Below are 18,056 nucleotides of genomic sequence, written 5' to 3' on the forward strand. Positions count from 1 at the left end.
GAGCCGTGACCTGAAAGTTTATAAGATAATAAGAGGTAGAGAGAGAATTAATGGTGGTTGCCTTTTCCCTTTGATAGGGAATTTCAAGACTAGGAGCACATTTTTAAGATGACAGGAGAGATATTTTAAAAAAGACAAGAGGTAATTTTTTTTTAAAAACAGAGTGTGGTTCGCATGTGGAATGAACTTCCTGAGGAAGTGGTGGAAGCAGGTATAATTACAGCATTTTAAAGACATTTAGATGGATACATGAATAGGAAAGTTTGGAGGGATATGGACCAGGACCAGCCAGGTGGAACTAATTTAGTTTGGGATTATGGGCGGCATGGACCAAAGGGTTTGTTTCCATGCTGTACGACGCTATGATTGCTAACGCAAAGTAGGACAACATCTACATTATGAATTCTCAGTGTAAATGATAATGTACTTATTCCACATGCCTTTTGTTTTATATGTGGAGAAAAATGCACAATACTGGAATGTAGCCTGTAATATGAAGAAGCCTTTGGAATTAAGGTATGCTTACCTTAAGGATAACTATTAATTACTTCCAACAACTAAAGTCAGCAATGATGTGTTTGTTTTGATGAATATTGGCACCATTGCCAATCAAGCATCAGAGTCACAAAGGACAATCACATCTGCTCCCCAGTCAGAAACAAGCACCTAAATATCCAAACTTCATTTTTCAGCATCATGATAATGACTGTCTGATAATATTGAAGGTAAATGCATTACCTGATTGAAAAATATCAAAGGTAATCGTACTTCAATTAGATAACTCAACAGATTTCTCCAGTAGTGAAATATAGACAGAACTTCTTCCCTATGTCGAAGACAACAAATGCTCAACGAGGTTTTTATGGTTCAGAGTATACTCAGACACTAACACAGCAAGTTCAGAGGCGTTCCATGCTATCGATGAGTATGTTTCAAGAACAGCCTGGATTAGAAATGCACAGTTGGTCTTGGATGGGGCTGGGGAAAAAAAGGTGGTGATCAACAGGAGCTTCACTTAGCCTTGTTTAACCTGATGCCATGAGACTTCATGATACCCATTGAGGACACAAAGGACAACTCTCTCCTGACTGTATACCACTGTCCTGCCACATTTAATGGATCTGTCCTGCCAGTGAGACAGGACATACCCAGATGTGGCAACTGTGATATCTAGAACATTGCCTGCAAAACATGATTCCTTCAGATTAATTGTGTCATTCTAGTTGCTCAACTAGTCTGAGGACACCTCTCCTAATGCTGGCACAAGCCCTCTGGAAATTAGTGAGCGTAACTTTACAGGGCTGACATGGGTACCATAATCACTTCTGGTGTTTGGTCGATATCAGACTGTTCAATTTGTTTCACTTCTTTTATTTAATTTCTGTTACAGACATGAAAAGTGAAGCTGAAGTAAATGCAAGAAGTGCATAAAACCTCCTTGTAAACAACAATGAAGCATTTAAAATTAAATCCAAGTTTTGCATAGCGCCAGAAGGTTTACCACAGACTTCTTTCCAATCCTGAACTATCTCCTATAATAAATTTCAAATACAAATGGACAGAAACCCAATGACTTCACAATTTCACAACAAAAATAAAGGAACTGAAACAAATAAGCTGATTGAACAAGTCACTTTTTAGTTGATGAGTACACAAGTCACTGTAACTTATCCCAATATATTCAACAGTGGAGTGCTTTTTATCAAAATGTAATGCCTACCCACAAATAATATAACATTAGAGATAATCTATTAATGACGCCCAATACATGAATGCGATATTAATGTCATATCACGCTTTAGTAAGAATCTCTATTTACAATACAAGAGGGCGGGGGAAATACATGCAAATGTTGATCAAGTAAATATACACTGTTTGGAGACAAAGTTTAAAACATGATGTGATTTTTCTATTTAGGAGAAATCTTTTAAAAAGACACTTTTAATCTGGTGCTACCACATAACACAGCTGCATCAGCAAAGTGACCTTTTTGATCATAAACATTCAATGACTTTTGCCACATTTCTAATAAGCAGGATTCAGTGCCATTACAAAAGATTTGCAGTTTCCAGCTTTGGAATCAAATGTCGCAAAATATAGTAGAGGATATTGTAGTTTATAAAACATAAGAACTAAGAGGAGTAACTCATTGGCCCTTCAAGCCTGCTCTGCCATTCAATAAGATCATGGCTGACCTTTTCGTGGACTCAGGTCCACTTACCCGCCCACCTCACCATATCCCTTAATTCCTTTATTGTTCAAACAAAATCTGAGTTTTAAAAACGCTTACTGAATTAGCATCAACTACTTCAATGGGCAGAGAATTCCACAGATTCACAACCTTCTGGGTGAAGAAACTCCTTTTCAATTCAGTGCTAAATTTGATCCCCCAATTTTGAGGCTATGCCCTCTTGTCCTAGTTCCACCTGCCAGTGGAAACATGCTCTCCACTGCTATCTTATAAAATTATGAAGGGAATAGATATGTTTCTATAAGATCCCCCCCATTCTTCTAAATTCCAATGAATATAATCCCAATCTACTCAGTAGGAATCAATTTACTTCCCACTTGTTGTCATACATTTTTCCTTTCAACGTCATACTTCAATTTCATATTAATTAGTTATTTTAAAATGTTTCAGAAACCAAAGTAGCAGTGCTTAGATCGCAAGTTTCACAAAAGTACAGGCTAAAGAAGTGAAAAGGAAAGGAATGACATTGAACATATGAAGCATCTTCTGAAGAGTTTGTCAAGCAATTTTAATCAAGTACTTGTGAGGTATGGTCAGTGTGGTAACGTAGGGAAATGCAGCAGTCAATTTGATACGTAGCAAGATTCGACAAATAAGATCGACAATTTTCAAGTGAAACTAGCAATTTTGTCTCGTCTTTCTGATTAAGGTGGTGATATTGCTATCACTTCAACGGGAACAAGAATTAAGCACCTACATGGTATTAGTACAAAGGTTCAATTAAAAATTCACAGACAGTCGTTGCATCATTACATCTCAGGAGGACAACTTTCTGTCCATCAAGTCCATCCTAACTGTGCAACAATTCAGGAGGCCCCATTTCCCACTCCATTCCTGTAACCTGCAAGTTTATTTCCTTCAAGTACCCATCCAATTTCTGTTACTAAGAGTCTCAAATTCCATACACTTGCAGACACAGAGTTCCAGGTTATTACCTACAAGTACATAAAAAGATTTCTTCATATCCCTCCTGGATCTCTTGCACTAAACTGGATTATTATGTCCCCTGATCCCTGCACAAATCAGTTAATGGGAACAGCTTTGCCTGGTTATCTTGTAAAACCTGTTCTTAATCTTGTATAACTTCATGAAATCATCCTTTAATTTCTTGCTCCAGGAAGAAAAACCCAGCTTTTCCAATATAACCTTATAGATACAATCTTGACTCCATCACCAATCTAGTAAACCTTCTCTGGACCCTTTCAGGGACATAGAGATCCTTCCCAAAGCGTGGTGAGCAAATTAACACAAGTGGACACATGTATTTGTGGTCTAACCAGATCTTTTATAAAAAAGGTTCAACATAATTTCCTTGCTTTTGTTCTCAATACGTCTATTTATGAATCCCAAAATCCTGTATACTTTAAGCTACTCTCCCAATGTCATTCCATCTTCCTGTTCATGTTAATCAGAATCCCTCTGATCCTGTACATGTTTATAGAACAGTGTAGTGAAGTCTATATTGTCTCTATGTATCCTTGGTGCCAAATTTAGAAAAGTAGAGAATTTACAATCAAAAAAATTTGTTCAAAAAGGTTTTATAGTCAACTGTTCAGTTGCAAAATCTTGTATATTTGCAACTGACATAAATATTGTTCTTAATGCTACAAGTGGTCTGAAGCCTTAAAATAGCAATCTCTAGAAAGCAGTTGGTAAAAAATAGATTTTTCCATGTTGCAATTTGCAACTATTGATCTTTATTCATGCATATACTGTTGCTTGCATTCAAAGCATCTGACTGAATCCTACCTTCCCAAAAAAGTGATGTTGGTCAGTTACAGGTTGATGGAAAGATCATGTGCACAAATTAAAGACTACTGCTTATCCCCAATTTGCACAAGTTCAGCTCCAGAATAGCTGAGCAAAGGACAGAATTATTACCTTATCCAAGCAAAGACACCATTAAAAGAAGCATATCTAATGAATTTTAACTGCTATCCCTCCTCCTGAATTTCAGCTCTGTACTCAGGTTAAAATCAGGTTAAAAGAATCCTGGCAAACTCTTCTCCAAAGTTTGTTCTAAGAGTTATTACCATACTAGAGAGAAAAAAAAAGTCTTGCATGACCCTCACAAGACAGTATATATTATTCATCCTGGTCACCCTGATGGCTTCAATTTTAAGATTCTCATCCTAGTTTTCAAATCCATACACAAGCGCTAATCTTCTCCAATCCTGCCACATCACACTGTGCCCAAAGATATCAAGAAACCTGGCCTCTTAAAATCTCCAATCTTAAACTATTCATGACTGTAGCATTCATTGCCGGGGGCAAAGAGCAGAATTCTCTCCACAAAACTTCCTACCACTCTTTCTCCTTTCAGATACCATTTAAAGTTTACTCCTTTGACCAAGGTTTTGGTCATCTGTTGGAATATAGGTATATCAACTGCCTGGGTATCAGATTTTGTCCAGTAGGACTTGTGAAGAGTAAGTATTAAAAGCAATATATTGTTCTTGTTAAGGGCCAACCATATAGTGTGAGATAGAAGTTTCAAATAGATAAGTTAAGCAAAGGAATATCCTACCCTTGGGTAATTAGGAAATAGTTTTTTTTTTACACAAGCCATTGTGACCATGACTTTTTTTCTCCAGTACTACTCCATAAATTACCTTTTCAATGAATTTAATGTGTACTTCAATACAGTAAGATCAGAGTTTTCAAACGAGGTTCTACTTTAGATCTGCCATAACTGTACTAATTATACCTTAAGTAATCACATCTTTTAACTCTACAAGTCACTTACGAACACAAACTGTCAATACTACTGAGACAAGGCTCAATAGGCCTACATTTTACCACTCTCGGAAATATACAACACCCAAATATACAAGAATCAAATATCACTAGGGTCAATCATATCTCTAACCACTTTCTCCTGTTAGATCCTGATCAAAAAGGGAGACGTTACTTGAGCAATGGAATAGCTCAACATGCAGAAATAAAAACTGAAAATAGCAAATGAATCTACTAGTTACTCACCTCATTAGATCAGGTTTTTAAAAAGGCATTGAAGGAGAGACAGTCTTTCAAAGTGGACTTCTCTGAAGTTAGATCAAAGACGTTTTACTCCCCAAAGTAAACACTGGAGAATTTAAAGCAATATTAAAACTCTCATTCTGATTCAAATTAAATGTTTAGTTAGAAAAAGCAGTAAGAGTATTTGATTGTTGCAAACAAGGCTGTCTCAAATGCATTGCCCTCATTTTATTAAAAATGACACCTTTTTCACCTGAAACCTTTTTTAAATCAAAAGCAGGCCTATTAAACACTTCAATATTTCAGAATCCCACGTTCTTCCTCCACGATTCTCTGCAGTAGTAGGTGGATAGAATAGGAATATCAATGAAGCTTTTCAACAATACTCTCATTCAGAGTTAACCATAAAACATTCATTGGTACAAACATCAGCTTTTCTCTAAAAATTAAGGGTAAATTGTGAATTCTCAACCTACCTTAAATGACAAATAATTGTTAGCTTTCAGCATTTATTTTACTAATGATAAAAGTTCAATGAACTTAAACATTCAACATGCCAATTATAAAAACAGCGCTGTTAACAAACTTCATGAATGTAGCTATCACTCACCTCATCAACATGAACAAGATCATTTTGATAGGAGCAGCAACAACAGTGGGAATTAATAATAAAAAACACTGGGGATCTCCCTCTATTCTCAGAATCCATCTGAGAACTTGCAAGTAGTCTAACTGGTCATAAAGAGCATTTTGACAAAAGAGACTACAGAAAAGAAATATGTAGTAAATCAATAGGCATTACATTTTCACATTGCTAATACTATGATTTTTATGCCCCTTTTGTAGTAAAGAATAAATGTAAAACTTGTCTCATCAATATACCTTTCCTTTGCAACAGCAAGCAAAACAAATACACTGCTTATCTAACCAAATGCCAAGTACTATGCTCTGCACCTCCTTTAAAGGTTATTCAGTCACATGACCAAATTTAATTAGCAACTTAAATGCCCAGTGCCTCCTGCAATCTTTTAACTATACTTTAACAGAGGCAGGATCAACTTTGGAGCAGGTTATTCAAGAAAAGGTTCCTCCACGTGCATAAGGTTCCAAAAGATCGAGGAGGGAGATCACAATCCATAATTTCTCTCCACAGTAAAAATATTAAAATAATTTAGAAGAATTTCGTTACTGGCACCGAAGTCAACTTCAACAACAAATAATTATCACTGAATGGTTGTATGGCAACCAGTTTATTCTGGATCAATTGCTAATACATACTTGTTTGACTTCACAATTGTAGTAAATAACAAATTCTGAGATAGTGAAATTTGAAAAGCATTGTGAAAACAATTATATCTCAATTTAACCTTCCAGGCTTAATGCTGCAAAACATGAGTTCCATGCAGTGAGAACAGGTCAGAGAGCCAACAGGACTTCTGCTGAATTCAGACATTGCCATTCATCAGAGAGGAGTAAAGTTTACCTGGACACTTCATTTTAGGAAGTGGTCAAACCCCTTAGGATGGGATTAACTAATATAGTCAGGGACAGGAGGATGCAACTACAGATGATGCAGGTATGGGCACTCAGAAGGTAGACATGCATAAGACTCAACCTTTGTAAACTGTTAAACAGATCTGAGGTTCTTGCAAGTTATAAGGATGAAAGTGTGGCTACACAGTAGGTGGGCAAATGGCATGGTACAGGAGACAATTTAAGATTGGGAGCTAATAGGAATGCAGTGATAGTAATGTAATTGCAATAGTTCTTTCCAGCCAAGAACATGAGTCCAAATGGAGTACTGCCTGAACCATACCAGAGTTGAAGACAGTTATTCTGGGCTGGAAGAAACTTTTAATGGGAGAAGCAGGATCCAATTATCATGATTCACGTTGATACCAATTACACAGATACAACTAGGAAAGTGGTCCTGCTGAGGGTGTATGACCAGCTCGCGGCTAATTTGGATGTAAAACTATATAATATTACAGAACAAGGGCTGAATTCACACGGGTAAGTTAAAATAGAAAGATGAATACATGCTTCAGATTAGTGAGGGAGAAATGGATTTTGATTCCTGCCAGTTCTAGAGTAAGTGGGGGCACTATACCATTGGAATAGCACTTATCTGTTCAAGTGGTAGGTAAACTCCAAAAGTGACCAAAGTAGAGCCTTGAGCTCTACATGTGGCTGATCCATCTTTAGGCCATGACATATTGGTAAAGAGATTTAAGCATGGCTAAGGTGCAAACCATTTTGTTTAATAGTGGCAACACTGTAATGTTAATTAGAAGTAGATGAAGATTGTGAACAATTGATCAGTACACAACATCTCCAGTATAGACCTAGATTCATTCTGGTGCCAAATGAAGCTATAATCCTATAGATTCCATGCCATCTCTTTGTAGAACAATTCAGTCAGTTCTATTCCCTTAGCACATCATGAATGATTGAACTGATGAATTAAATTTGCTCCTAACACACACACCAATGCACATTACATTTTACTGGCTGGTGCTTCTAACGGTAACCAGCTGAAAAGTGAAGACATGTTGGTCAAGTTGGCAAGTGCTAATTAAGTCATACTCAGTTAACACAAAGTTAATTTACTGTTGGTGATCAACTGACCGCATTGCCTTTGAAATGATTTTTTTTTAATATAGTTAATAGGCAACAGTCTGGAACTATGAAGACTTCAGCACTCAGAAATAACTTCCCAAACTACTCGAATAGCATGCGGAAATGGAACCTACTAGATTGCTCTAGAGTAAGCCAGCATACACAACATGCTGAACTGCCTCCTCTTGATTGAATACTTTCAGTTGGTTCTTGACTGGGACAATGATGCCCATTAGAAAAAAAAATTGAACAAGAGAAGAAGAGTAGACCATTTAGCCCCTATAGCTTGTTCTTGTCATTCAATGGATCATGGCTGATATGACTGCGGTCTCAACTCCAAATTCTTGCCTATCTCCGACTTCTTGACAAAGAAATTTACAACTCACTTGAAAGCACTTAATTCCCATCTTTAGCATTTTGGAAAGAGTTCCAAAGACTCTCTGCCAAAAGAGAAAACAATTCCTCCTCATCTCCACCTTAAATGGATAGCCCTTTTTTTTAAATCTTGTTTCCTAATTCTAGTCTCTCCTACAAAGGGGTAATGAGTTGGAAATCAAATCTTCGTATTCTTGGCGTCACAACAAATGCAAAGATTTAATGAAATTACTGCAAATCCCAATTTGCCTCCAACCCACTGCTATCTAGGAAAGAAGTAAATCACCAACCTTTCCCCATAATAGTTTAAAAAAAAATTTTTTAAAACACTCTTCACTTTAACCAGACCAGTAAAAGAACAAGATTCTAGTTTATGTAGATTAAACTTCACCCTCTCAAAAATACTTCCTGCCCCTAGTACACACACAAATATTGAGTTGAGAGAAGGAAAAATAGTCAAGGGAACAGAGTTCTGTTCACCAGTCTAAAACAACCAAACTGAATGAGTTGGTTTTACAACTCTTAATTTCTTTGATGATGCTTTAATGTTATCTGATTTTAACTGGCTTTGGGTTTATTGGCTATTTGGTTGGATGGACGTCTTTGTGGCTCTGAATCAGAAGGAGGTTTCTAGCTTCTCTGGCTTACTTCCCTCAGTGAGGCAAAGTTAAAGTGCAATTGACCAGATGGTTGTTGCTATGCTGAGCTCTCCTGAACCCATATGTCCCCAAACCATAATATTTTTGATATGCACAAGTTAGTTTCATTTGGTTTCTCCCCTCTCCCCCGCCAAAAATGCAAGCTCCTACTTGCACTTTCCATCTTCATTTCCAGTCCATAGGCCAAATAAAATGCAGTTTTTTAAAGCAGATGGAAGCCTGCAGATACATCACTACACATTTCACTGAAAACTCGAGTGTCATTGTCATCAACAAATCAAAATTTGGTTGAAGGTAATGTGCCTCATCTGAGATTTCATCTTCCCTGTAACAAATTTGATATGCTTGCCTGCAATGTTCAGTGCACTGAGTACAGGAATTAGGTGGTCATGTTGCAGCTAGACAAGATATTGGTTGGCCACTTTTGGAATACTGTGTTCAATTCTGCTCTCCCTGCTAAAGGAAGGATGTTGTGAAACTTGAAAACATTCAGAAAAGATTTACAAGAATGTTGTCAGGGTTGGAAGGTTTGAACTATAGGTAAAAACTTTTTTTCCCTGAAGCTTCGGAGGCTGAGGGATAATCTTAGAGGTTTATAAAATCATGAGGAGCATGGATAGGGTGAATAGTCAAGGTCTTTTCCCTGGGGTGGGGGAATCCCGAACTACAGGGCATAGGTTTAGGATGAGAGGGGAAAGATTTAAAAGTAACATTTTCACACAGAGGGTGGTGTGTGTGTATGGAATGAACTGTCATAGGAAGTGGTGGAGGCTGATTCAACTATAACATTTAAAAGGTATCTGGATGGGTATATGAATAGGAAGTGTTTAGAGGGACATGGGCCAAATGTGGCAAATGGGACTAGATTAAATTTAGGATATCTGATCAGCATGGACGAAATGGACCGAAGGGTCTGTTTCTATGCTCTACACCTCTATGACTCTATGATTCTATATTTCACATTAAAAAAAAACAAAATAAAACCACAGATAGTTTTGTTGGATAACTATTTTTTCAACAGAAAAAATATTTGCATTAGCTAGTGTGTATGGAATATTTCCAAAATGGGGGAGGGTTTCTGAAGCAAGATGGTTAAGAATTTCTGATGCAAAATGCAAGATTTTATTGCACAAAAAGTTGCATCATTATAATGTACTGATGACCTTCTTTCAAAAAGTAATGACTTCAGAATACGGTTGAAGTTCAGTGTAATGTGCTATTCCAACAGGTTGTTTGGAAAATAACTAGTTTAAAGCAACACATTTTCCCTCTGGTCTACTGTAAACATTTCATTTTATTGCTATGAAACCTTTGCTCGTGACTTGGAACTATACCCACATGAAATAATTTCTGAAGAAAATGCAGAAGAACTCACGTAAAATACCCCTTTAGGACCAAAGTCATTAAATTCATAACCTTACAACTTCCTTATGTATAAAACTGGTTTTGTACTGAAACAGCATTAAACAAATAACTTATTTGAACTTCACAAACCTTGGGTGAACGCAAAACCAGTCACCCGATAAATCAATGCACAACAGAAAACTAACTACAAGCAGCAAAAGACCTAATTGCAACCAGAGTGCACAAAAATAGAACAAGTTCATATGAAAGTCAGAACTGGAGTGTAGAAGGTTGAGGGGTGACCTTGAGGTTTATAAAATCATGAGGGGCATAGATAAGATGAATGACAAAGGTGTTTTCCTTTCGGTAGGGTGTTCAAAACTGGAGGGCATATTTTTAAGATGAGAGAAAGGACATGACGGGCAACTTTTTTCTTTTACACAGTGGTTCGTGCGCGAAATGATCTGCCAGAGACAGTGGTGGATGCAGGTACACTTACAACATTTTAAAAAACATTTGGATAAGTTCACGAATAGGAAAGACTTGGAGGGATATCGGCTAAGTGCAGGCAGATGGGGCTAGTTTAGTTTGGGAAAATGGTTGGCGTGGACTAGTTGGACTGAAGGATCTGTTTCCATGCTGTATGACTCTAATTAACAGGTGATGTCAATAATCACCAAGTAGCAACAGTCAACATTATCTTTGATTAAAAACAACTGGTTTTCAAAACAGAGAATTAGACGATCACCTCAACAAAAGTAATTGGCAGGATAATAGGGAAACAGGTTAGCGGAGTTTCTTTTGCAGAGAGCTAGCTCAGACACAATGGATTAAATGGACACATTTTGTGCTATAATCATTCTATGATTCCTAGTCATCATTTTCCTGTGTCAATTAAAACATGATTTTTTATTATTAAAATTTTGGCTTTTGTTCCAGAGGTTTCAGGTGGTCAACAACGGGGTGAAAGAGATTAAAATCAACCAAAAGGAGGATGCAGGCACATTTATCCTTCATGACTTTCTCTCATTTTTGATTAATAAATACTTATGCAATGCATGTATGAGAACAGGGAGCAAGAATAGGCCATTCGGTTCCTCAAGCTTGCTCTGCTAGTTAAGATCATGCCTGATATGATTGTAACCTCAAACTCACGTATCCACGCAATTTTTTCTCCAACCCAGAGGCTCCCAGCCTCATTCCTGCTGAAGGGCTCCACCCGAAACGTTCAATTTCCTGCTCCACGGGTGCTGCCTGACCTGCTGTGCTTTTCCAGCAACACACCCTCAACAACTATCCACACACATCGCCTCCCCTTGCGCTCCATAATCTTTCAACCTTTGCAAGGGTTTACCCAGCTGTTTAGAAATTTTGAAAGCTGTTTCTACCACCTTTGCAAGGAAAGCATTCCAACGATTTTCAACCCTCAACAAATTTCACTTCACCTCTTGTTTAAATAGAGGAACAATTATTTGGAAAGTGACCCCTAGCTCTAGACGCTCTTACAGGAAACATTCTCTCCACATGCAAGATACTTTAAGATCTTACATGCTTCAAATCAAGTTGCCTTTCTTGTAAACTCCAGACACTGACCTCGCCTGCCCAATCTTTCTTCAGAAGATATTCTGTTCTATTATAAATATCAATCTGATAAATCTGCTTTCAATGAATTTACATTCTTCCCTAAATGTGACCAATGCAATACACAGCACTCAAGGCCTGGTCTCAACATTACTCTGTACAGTTGAAGAATTAGCTCCCTAATTTTATATTCGATTCACTTCTCAATACATGATAACATTTTGTTCTCTTTCCTCATGACTCACTGCACTTAGATGCCAACAATTCATGCACTGAGGCACCCAGACCCTTCTGCAATTTCTCATCACTTAGACTTTTTTCTTCTTCTTGCCAAAATAGACAATTTCACATGTTCCCAGACTATACTTCATTTGCTAGATCTATGTCCACTCAATCCTTTGTTAATTTCCTTATGCACTCTTTCTAAGTTATTTTCCTATTTATGTCACCAATAAGTTTGTCAGCCATACTTTGCTTCCCTTCATCCAAATCATTTGTATAAATTGTTACTAGTTGAGACCTTGTGATGAACAATTTCTTAAGTCTTGCTTACTTGCAAAAAACCTATTTCCATATCCTGGTTTCTTGTACTTTGGTCACCTTTTTAAATTTTATTAACATTATTTCATCTCCTATCATTCTTCAAGATTCAGATCCTAATCTATGCCACCTGCAGCCATGCCATGTCTCTGCAACAGCTATCAGATAGTACTTATTTCTATTTGTGCAGTCATTTCATCTATGTTTTGGATTTACTTACATTCAAATACAGAACCTTTAGTTTTATCCATTTATTCTTTTTTAACTTCCAGCCGGCTTTGGCTCTGCTCAGTTTTATTCATTTCATGTAGGCATCACTGGCTGGGCCAGCATTTGTTGCCTATCCCTAGCTGACCTTGACAAGGGGGTGGTGAGCTGCTTTCTTCAAGTGCTGCATTCCATGGGTAGACCCACTATGGGGACTGCAGGATTTTATCCCAGCAACAGTCAAGGAATGGCAATATATTTTAAGTGAGATAGAGGGAGGCTTGGAGGTAAACTTGCAGGTGTCAGTATTCCTATGTATCTGCCGCCCTTGTCCTTTGAGATAAAAGTTGCCTTGGGCTTACAAGGTCTGTCGAAGGAGCTTGGGTGAATTTCTGCAATGCATCATGTAGATGGTACTTACTACTGTTACTGAGCATCACTGCTGGAAGAAGGGGATGCTTGCAGATGTGATGCCAATCAAGCAAGCTGCTCTAGTGACAAATTACCTGCATGTTGGTGGAACTACACTCATCCAGCCAAGGAGGAAGTATTCTATCACAGTCCTAAATAGAGTCTTGTAGATGGTGGAAAAACTTTGGAGAATCAGATAGTGAGTTACATGCTGCAGCATTCCTAGCCTCTGACTTGCTCTTGTAACCATTATATTTATACAGCTAGTCCAGTTCAGCTTCTGGTCAATGCTAACCACCAAGATATTAATAATGGCAGAATTCAGTGATGGTAACACTATTGCATGTCAAGGGGTGGTGGTTAGGTTGCCCTTTATTAGAGATGCTCATTGCCCGTAGCATGAACCTTACTTGCTACTTTTCAGCTCAAATCTGTCCAGGTCTTACTAGATTTGGACGTGGACTGCTTCAGTATGATTCGTCACAAACATGATGCTGAGCATTGTTCCGTCAATGATGAACATCACTGAGGAACACCCACAGACATATAATGGAACAGAAATGACTGACCTCAAACAACCACAACCATCTTCCTGTATGCCAGGCATGACTCCAACCAGCGGAGTTTTCTTCCCAGTTCCTACGGATTCCAAATTTCCTAGAGTTCCTTGATGCCATACTTGGTCTAATGGGGCCTTTTTATCAAGCCTCTCACATTTGGAATTCTTCTGCCCATGCTTGAAACCAAGATGTAATCAGATCAGGAGATGAGTGGCCCTGGTAGGATTGGCTGAAGACTGGCGTCAGTGATGCCTCTGACCTCTGAGTAGGCTAATCTTATTTATTTACATCTTTCCAAATTAGATCCCATGTGCCTACTACTCAATTTAAAAATCTGTAATTCCATAGTTATGCAATTCGTAAGAAAACTGACCAGCATGGTTTGGGTAGAGACTAGGTACAGACGCCACTTCCCTCAGCACGAGTACCTCCACAAATCAGAACCTATTTCTCCCACACCATACTTTGAGCCACATGTTTATTTCTAATCTGATTTGCCACCTGATAATTTGCATGAGGCTCAAAGCAATAACCTGGAGATTATGATTTTTTGAGATTCTGCTCAATTTTATACCTAGCTCCTCACACCAAATTTGTAGAACCTCCTTCTTTATCCTAACTATGTCATCAGTACCTAAGTGGACAATGACACTAGGACCCTCCACACTCCCACTGAAAACTCCTCTCAACAAAAACAACAAAAGAATCAATGTCTGAAGATAACAGAACACCACGATCCGATTTGACCACCAGACACTCGAGTGTGGCTGGTAAAGTGCCCTAGTAAAACATACATGAAAAGAGATTTTAACCAAAGTTCTTTCAAAGTGAAGACAAAAGGGAAAGCACCTTAAACAGAATAACCAGAAAAAAAAGACAGATTTAATATAGTTAAAGATGTCACATGTCTTAAAAGGAAATGTGTATCATTGGTTTTACTGTCAATTAATCTCAAAAGTAATTACACTGAAATTTCTGACTAATCTTTGACCTTCAAATGAAGCAGCTGAATGTTGTTAGTTAACGAAGCAAATCGCTGTACATGCTAACTTATTTTGTTCTTTTCCACATTTAGACGTTACAAAATGGCAAGAACAATGGCTATACAGAGACAATGTCCTTGAGAGGAAAAACAGGTTACAGATGAGACACAAAAATGTATATCCTGCTTCTTGGGGTAATCTAGATATCCAAATAGTGAGAGACAGTGGAAAAGATCTGCAGGAAAATCACAAAGATGTGCAAGAACTATAGAGCAATGATACTGGGAGGCTTTTAATTATCCAAACATTGATTTGGATGTGAGAGTACAAATAAAGTCTGGGGTGGGGCCAGGTGGTGCGTGCATTTGTGAAGTGGTCAGGAAAGCATCAATGCTCTGAGAAAGGAGGCATTGCTGGATCAGGTACTGTGAACTGAGTTGGGTCAAGTGAATCAAGTGTCTTTAGGGAACTTTTGGGTAAGGATCTGACCATAAGCTTCAAATTCCCAAATGGAGAAAGAAAGAAGCAACTGGAAAAAGGATAAATCCAATTTGACAGAAAGGATCTAGTCAGTGCAAAACATAACCAGAGACAAGCAGAGAAAGTTGCAAAATGGTGATTCTTGGGGAAAGTGTTGCTTCACGTACAGTCTAGTTATATTTCAACAGGTCAAGTAGCAAGAGAATCAAATACCGGTTCCCTTAGAACAACAAAGGAGATAAGGTTGTGATGAAACAAAAAAAAGAGGGCGCTTAGTGCATGCAAGGTAAATTCTTTAAGTGAGAATCAGGTCAAACATAAATAGTTTGAGGAGGAAAATAAAGATTAAAAATAAGACAAACAAATACAGAATATGAAAATAAAGCAGCAATCAACATAAAAAGAAACCAAAAAAAATCAGCATGTATAGAACAAACTCCTTGCACTGTCACTGTCCATCACACCATCTTCTCACTCTCTACATCCTCCCATCTTACTTAGCAGAGATCTCTCCTGCCTCATTCCCTTACCTCTCCTGTGTTTCCTCACAACCTAAAAAGGAATAAGCCATATATTTTTTAAAAACTTCTGGCATAATAGATTACAGTTTCAATGAAGCGGTGGGGAAGCAGGACTCAAACAAGGCTAAGGCATGGTATGGGGCAGGAAAATTGATGAATACTGGAGAATTTTTATCATGAATTACCTTGAGCTACAAACCTATGAGGTAGTTCTCTTTTGCTGTACCAATGAACTAAGAGCAAGAATATTAAGTTTACATATCTTTTGATTAAAAAAACTAAGGCTTAGGCATGAAAAAAACATTTAACATGAATTGAGGCAAATAGACTGTACAGGCCACTTACAACCTTTTAAAAAGTATAGTCTACTCTATTGTTGCCTTTTATGTGCTCTAATTCTTATAAAATCAAGGACGTTTCAACAAATTCTGTAAGCCACTTTCTAATCAGCACAAAGGCAGATCGGAAACTGGATAGGTACCTGAGGTATAGTTGTTACAAGGGCAAGGCTTTCCAATTAGTAGCATGAATGATGATAGCATGCCAAGGCTATCAAGCACAGAGCAGGGCATGTGCCTGAGAACAATAATGCAATATGTAACTTCAAAAATGTGGTCATGAGGACTTAGAGTCATAGAGATGTACAGCATGGAAACAGACCTTTTGGTCCAACCCGTCCATGCCGACCAGATATCTCAACCCAATCTAGTCCCACCTGCCAGCATGCGGCCCATATCCCTCCAAACCCTTTCCTATTCATATACCCATCCAAATGCCTCTTAAATGTTGCAATTGTACCAGCCTCCACCACATCCTCATACACGTACCACCCTCTGCGTGAAAAAGTTGCCCCTTAGGTCTCTTTTATACTTTTCCCCTCTCACCCTAAACCTATGCCCTCTAGTTCTGGACTCCCCAACTCCACGGAAAAGACTTTGCCTATTTATCCTATCCATGCCCCTCATAATTTTGTAAAACTCTATAAGGTCACCCCTCAGCCTCCGATGCTCCAGGGAAAACAGCCCCAGCTCTAAGTGCATCCTGGGATGAGTGTGGAACACAACGTTTTATAATCAATCAGATCTGGTAGCAATGAAGAAAAATGCAGTAGACCTGGGAGGCGGATGCTGGGAGAATTGGATACAAATCAACTTTGATCTTTTGAATGAAGGGTCATATTTATGCTGAGCATTTATGCTATAAAAACACTGCACCGCCACTTTCATTCTTACTGTCAACATTCCAACCTAGAGGTTCATTTTTAGGTTGCTGAATGTGTCAAAATCCAGTCTTTAAGTGAACCTTTTAAAAAAAAATTCCTCCAATTCGCCACTTACACCTATAGTTGGAATGCCAGAGTTCCGATCAGGGATGATGGACACAGGGCAGCGAGAGGAGTTTCTAGTTTAGGAGACTTGCTTGAGGGGGAGGTTATGATTTCTTTTGAGCAACTGAGCCGCAAATACGGGTTGCCCAGCAGAGACCTTTTCCGTTTTTTTCAGGTTAGGGATTTCATCCAGAAGACTACGCTTCTCACTAAACCCTATAAACCCGATACAGAGAGGTTGTTGCTACACTCCACAAGCATCTTTTCGATTAGTGTCCTCTGACGTTTGCTGGGTGGTAGGGCCTGGCAGGATATTAACCATTTATGAGAGGTCCGGGAGCAAGAGTTGGGAGTGGAGATCTCTCCTGGAACATGGGAGAAGATGTGGAAGGATACTCGAAAGATCTCAATCTGTAATACGTCATGCACCACGCAGTTAAAAGTTCTGCACAGGGCTCATCTGGCATCAGACTGTCTGGCAAAGTTTAAAAAAGGGGCATCTTCAGTGTGCCCCAAATGTAAAATAAGTGTAGATACTCTTACCCATTGCTTCTGGACATGCCATAGGCTCAGTGTTTATTGGAGCACAGTGGCGGGAGAGATAGGGAGGGTATTGAGGACTGAAGTCAAAGTAGACCAGATCTCTCTCCTCTTAGGTCTACCGAATTTACCTTCTTTAGACTGCATGGGAAGAAACTATTTAATATTCTTGCATTCTGTGCATGGGAGAATATTCTGATGAATTGGGTGTCTGAGAACCTACCGGGCTTGCTGGATGGCAGAAATTAATTATGGAGCACATTCCCTTGGACTTTTCTTTTAACAAACATGGTGCACCACACAACAGCCAATTTTTATAAGACATGGCAGCCCTACTGGAGTTATTTGGATATAGATTTGTCAGTTATCTTAACTATGGCGTTTGTTTAACCAGGATGATTAGATTTGTCAAGCCCTGGGCCCTGGAGGGGGGTCTCCAGAGTATGCGGGTATGTATACAATGTTCCCGTTCCTTTGTTTGGGAGCCTTGCGCCAAGCATAGCTGTTCTGTATTTTGTGGGTTTTTTTGGTTTTGTTTCTGTTTTTTTTGGTGTTGCTTTGCACAGTGTTAGGGTTTGCTATGTATTATAGGGTAGGTTAGTGGTTAGTAGATAATAGTTGTATTGTAATTTGTGTTTTTTTTTATTATTATGCTGATATTAGTGATTGTTTTTTCAAT

General features: G+C 38.4%; 1 protein-coding gene across 5 annotated transcripts in view; it reads right to left on the reverse strand.

The window, feature by feature from the left end:
- LOC122559582 (serine/threonine-protein kinase WNK1) overlaps positions 1 to 18,056 on the reverse strand; it is a 153,396-nt gene that overhangs the window by 94,430 nt on the left and 40,910 nt on the right. The window lies entirely within an intron of this gene.

This window comes from Chiloscyllium plagiosum, unplaced genomic scaffold (assembly GCF_037043375.1).
Source record: "Chiloscyllium plagiosum isolate Xiang-an unplaced genomic scaffold, Cpla_swu_hap1 HiC_scaffold_19, whole genome shotgun sequence".
NCBI lineage: Eukaryota > Metazoa > Chordata > Chondrichthyes > Orectolobiformes > Hemiscylliidae > Chiloscyllium > Chiloscyllium plagiosum.